A 6,058-nucleotide genomic window follows, 5' to 3' on the forward strand; every position below is an offset into this window, starting at 1 on the left:
GTGAAATATGTTTTATCAGGTTTTATTAGTGTACCAAGGCCCAGAGATTTTTAAAGGTTGTTGCATTAACCCCTGCGTGTTCAAAGGCGATTTAATGCAACTCTGACAATAAAGTGCTGCATACTCATTTTTAAAACAAATCTCTGTCCTGGGTTTGAAACCTACTAAATAATTCATTTATTTGATTAACTCAAAAGGAAAAGGTGGAGTAGATCATTATTAGAGAAGATAAATGCATGAGAATGTGAAACAGTTTTATGAAAAGGTTTTGAGGAGGAAATGCTAAAAATGCAAATGTCTGTATTTGATAATTAAACACATGGGCCTGTAGCAAAATAACTAAAGTGACTAAGCATTCACGTCACAAATTATAGTACATTATATTTTGAACAAAGCATTTATCTAGGATTTAGGATGACATAAATGGGTAGCAGACATGTTTTATTCCAAACCAAGATTGCAGATTAAAATTTACATATACTGTATGTAGGCCTATAGAAGTGTATCCTAGGCTTATTCCTGTTTTGCAGTACATTTTTATTTCTCTGGTAAAATATATATATATATATATAAATGTTCTACCAAATGTTATACCAGGCTTTCAGAAATATGTTCTGCTCAAGCTCAGGCACTTTCTTCATTAATTATTACATGGTTATTTACACAGTGACAAGAAAATTAACAGAATGCCTAAGATGATGGAAAAAAGATCCAAAGTTGCTCAGTGAGGCACAGAGAGTGACTCTACTTGAATTTCTTTTGATAGTTTTGATATTATTATAACCAATTCTGTCATTTTATCAAACAGAATGGTTCAGCATGGTTGGTGTCATTAAAAAGGATTATATTAAAATGCGTCACACATTTTAAGTCTTGTGTAAATTGTTGAGGTATAATTGTATCGCTGCATATTAAGAAGCACAAAACTTGAAGATGAAGGTTTTCTCTTCATTTTTGGTCGATCAGTGATTGTCCAGTATACGTTGCTTGCAAAGTTGATTCAGTGCAGGAATCCAATGATCCTACCTGCCTACCCATAAGCAAAAGCTGGTGTATCAGAGGACACATCACTGTGATGGATCATGAACTCTCTACAGTGTGACATGGGGAATAAACATCATGCTGTCATGTGATTTGAGCGAGAACTCAAGTGTGTGACGCTATGCTGCAGAGGGAAAAAGCACACGACCTTCCTTATAAAGACCCCATAAAATCATTATTTTTACCCTTCTACATATCTCAAGAATTAATTTGCCCTCTATGTTTTGACACAGCAGTCCGTAGGCATTAGAATCAAACCCAGTTATGGTAGAACACGCTTTTAGCTGTGACAATGTTGAAATAGAGCAGCTCAGCAGTGGCTGTCATTGAAACAGTAGTTTCGGTGAGGGCATGGTTCGCTGAAGGGCGCATGCACCCAAATCTCACATTAAAATCACATCGCTTTTTTGATGCACTTGTCAAATATCGCTCTCTGAATGTGTCTCTGCAGACTTTAAGTCTATTGTTCTACACATGTAGGCTATTCACTTTAAAAGGATAGTTTCATTCATTAATTACTATGAGGCTATGTTGTTCCAAAGCCTTCTGCTTTTTTCTGTTAAACACAAAAGGAGATTTTTTTAAACAATCTTCACATACCTTTTATATAAATTATGACAGTTCATAGTGAGCATGTTCATAAAATTAGTCTTTAAGCCTTAATTTACAAGTACCAAGATTTAAGTCATTATTCATTGTAGTAATTTCTTAATTCAAGTCTTTATAACATTCCTCCTCCAGTTCAGATTTTTAAATCTGGCTATTGTATTTAAGAATCATAAAGTACTGCTGGATAACGGGTTGGGTTTTTATATAGAGATCACAAGAAAACTGCAAAATCTAATTAGATAACCTTACTTTAAAAAAGCAACAACATGCAAACACTCTTTAGTTTCAAAAAATTATTTATATTAAATTAAATATACTAGGTGTGTATTCCAAACGACTAATTTAATTTGAGCTAACTAATGTAACATTTACCGTAACTTCAAATTTCTCAGTTATATTTACTTTAACAGTGATCTGATTACTTGCTAAAACCATTCAAATCAATTGCCTTAAAGGACCAAATAAGTGTCACCCAATAAATTAAGCTTTGGTTGCCTAGCTAGCAAAAACATACATGCACATGCTAATATGCCAACAAAAACACTACTACTACTAAAAAAACAGTAGTTACTGTTTTGTTTTTATAATACAACAATGACTGCATAAACAACTGCACTTACTGCTTTTTTAAAATATAACAGTAATTAGTCTTAACATTTGGAGACCCATCTTCAACCTATCCACATGCTCTACTCTCCAGCACAATGGAAACCTCTAAAAATGCAGACATAGAAACCCTTTTAGAACTAAATATAACAGAACACTGACAGACCTTATATTAATCTTGAGCAAAAACACTTAAAACAACATTTACACCTAGAGTCTAAAGCAAAGTATTCTGGGAACTAGAAAATAGCTTGAGAAAGTTGTATTCATAAAAATCTATTTATCTTAACTAGAGGTTTCTGAGTAACAAAGGCATAGTATACAAATAGTAGATTACTAGTTTTTTACAGTTAAAATGAACAAATTGTTGTACATAAATAATAGGCATGCTAATAAGAAACTAATATTGAGAATTGGACCCTATTTTAAAGTGTTACCATAAAAAATAAAAAAAAACTTTTAACGGTTCATTAACGCAAACTGAAATAATTGGAAATAACCCAGATGCCGGACAGTAAAGTACTGTCAGAATAGGATTTTAATTAGCAGATGGATAAAGGCATGTTATTGTGTGATGCTTTCGTGTGTAGCTGTAGTGACTTTTGGTTCATGTGGTGTTGCTGCGTATGAGAAAGAATCGTTAATGACAAACAGCTGGTGAAAGTCTCACTGAATCTCATTACAAGGTTCTTCTCGCTTCAGATGTGCTGCAGGGCAATATACCTCAGGAAAATGCTAAGATTTTCACATGCAGCTTTCCTAAACGTGTTATAAAATATTCCATTCCAGGAGACTTTACTAGGGGTTTGGAAGATACGCTGTGCCTTAAAATTTAGTCAGTGTGTTCGAACACACCCCGTGATCTTTTAAAATTTTTATCTTCTCACAGAAAAAGTCCATCGCTGGTAAGAAAGTGTGAGCCAAACATTCTTGGAAATGTATAAAATTTCCTCTGTCAGAGACATGTTTGAAGTTCTGTTTTTATGTAAATCAGTGGAGTGTCCTTGACTACAGTGAGATTTTAACAGCCTATTTTTAGCTGCCGTTACCACAAACCAGAGGTGAGGGTTTGCCTTCATGTGCTAACTGCTCAGAAGTGCTCTCCATATGAACAATTTGCAAGCGACATGGTGCTGGAAAGCCATATTGCGGCGGCTCTAAAAACAAATCATATTTCATGTCTGCCATTTGTGGGTTGTATTATCATGTGAAAAACAATGGCAAGACTAATACAGTAATAATGGATGATGTGAAATATGTTTTATCAGGTTTTATTAGTGTACCAAGGCCCAGAGATTTTTAAAGGTTGTTGCATTAAACCCCTGCGTGTTCAAAGGCGATTTAATGCAACTCTGACAATAAAGTGCTGCATACTCATTTTTAAAACAAATCTCTGTCCTGGGTTTGAAACCTACTAAATAATTCATTTATTTGATTAACTCAAAAGGAAAAGGTGGAGTAGATCATTATTAGAGAAGATAAATGCATGAGAATGTGAAACAGTTTTATGAAAAGGTTTTGAGGAGGAAATGCTAAAAATGCAAATGTCTGTATTTGATAATTAAACACATGGGCCTGTAGCAAAATAACTAAAGTGACTAAGCATTCACGTCACAAATTATAGTACATTATATTTTGAACAAAGCATTTATCTAGGATTTAGGATGACATAAATGGGTAGCAGACATGTTTTATTCCAAACCAAGATTGCAGATTAAAATTTACATATACTGTATGTAGGCCTATAGAAGTGTATCCTAGGCTTATTCCTGTTTTGCAGTACATTTTTATTTCTCTGGTAAAATATATATATATATATATAAATGTTCTACCAAATGTTATACCAGGCTTTCAGAAATATGTTCTGCTCAAGCTCAGGCACTTTCTTCATTAATTATTACATGGTTATTTACACAGTGACAAGAAAATTAACAGAATGCCTAAGATGATGGAAAAAAGATCCAAAGTTGCTCAGTGAGGCACAGAGAGTGACTCTACTTGAATTTCTTTTGATAGTTTTGATATTATTATAACCAATTCTGTCATTTTATCAAACAGAATGGGATGTTTTAAAGTGAGAAAAGCCAACTATCAAACTACAAAACATCACAAAATTCCTCAAATCCACTGCTAATACTTACTGATGCTTGTGCTGTTGTTGTCCAACCAAAATGATGTCACTTCCTGGGGGATGGTTTAATTAAGGAAGTGACTTTAATTACAAAATATTACACAAGACTAATAAAAAGTTAAACTGATTATTAATTAAAGCAACATTCCCAATAAAAAAAAAACATTAGTTTGAAATATTTAAGAATAAAATGAGGAAACAGAATAGGACTTAATAAATTGCCATTTATTTTGTGAATTGTAGTGAAAGTAAACACAAAGATTGTTTATAGAGTTTAACATTTCAACCAATATATATAGATATCATGAAGACATGAAAAAAAAATCCTGACGGGATTGTAAAAATGAGTTGTTAGGTCACCATTTAAAGGTTTTCATTTTAATATTTTTTTTTTTTGCCTTCACTAGTTGATTTGAAATGGTCCTGTGGTGTGCTGGGATGTGAAATGCTGCTTATAGGACACTGCAGTCTGTAACATTCCAGTTTACACTCTGAGCTCAACAGTTATTAATCGCTGACATTTGTGCTCGTAGCAAACAGTACAAATCCTGGAAAGACATATTTGAATTCGATACTGTCAGAATGTGCATAGGAAAGAACCTATCTGAGCTGTCAGCTCATCCTTACATCCTCACATCAGGACTGGCTTCCTGCCAGACAAAAAGAAAAAAAAAAAACAGATGAATTCTGATGAACTGTTTCATCACTGAAATTCCACTTTTAAACTGTTTTGAGATAAGACTACAGCTGATCAAATGACACTGACTGTTCAGGCTACCTGTCTCCATCCATGAGGAAGTGCGCTGCTTGATCTAGTACACTGCTGTTTTATCTGTGAAAGTTTCCACACACACTCTCTTTCGCTGTACACTCTAAAAGTTCAGTTTTTAGATCAATATTTTGAGAGCTGATTAAATGTATCCTGTTATTTTTCCTCTTTAATCCAAACTAAATTGTATGGCAAAACATAATAAATGTATTGACTGTGTATTTTTGCAAGGCAGTCACAATGGGTTCTGGATGACCCGCCATATTGTACTGTAACTATCAATGAAGCAGTTTGCTCAAGAGCATAATGATGAGCAAAAGAGCAAAAATGAGTTAGTCCATGACTATTTGGGCATTTAAAGGGACTATACACTTATGAAACAAATATATATATAATATTTAATATTTGTTTACTGAAAAATTGTAGGATTTTTGGACAGTTTGTTAAAGGCATGGCACCATGGTGTATGTAAAATAAGATTTGACATTTATAACTTTATAAAATGGATTGACTGACTTTATAAAATGGACTGATTGATAAATTCAAAGGCGGAGGGTGAACCTACTCCAGGGTAAGGCTAAAAGCAGGCAAATGTATTAAAGGGGTCATATGATGCTGCTAAAAAGAACATTATTAAATGTGCACGCAAAGAAAGAAGGCGTGGTTTCAGGAACAGCAGTCGTGTTGATGCAGTCATGTCAGCGAGACGCTGTGTGTTTCAGTGCGAAAGCGAAAGCACTTTATTTGGCCTTCTGGAAGTAGATGCAATTAGGGCTGGACAATAATTCAATATCAATATGTATCGCGATATAATTTTTTTCAATAACGGTGATATGATTTTTAAACACATTTCCGATATTTCGATATACATTACCAGTGTTTCCCATACATTGATTCCTTTG

Source organism: Sinocyclocheilus rhinocerous, unplaced genomic scaffold (assembly GCF_001515625.1).
Source record: "Sinocyclocheilus rhinocerous isolate Xijiao unplaced genomic scaffold, SAMN03320098_v1.1 scaffold677, whole genome shotgun sequence".
Taxonomy (NCBI): domain Eukaryota; kingdom Metazoa; phylum Chordata; class Actinopteri; order Cypriniformes; family Cyprinidae; genus Sinocyclocheilus; species Sinocyclocheilus rhinocerous.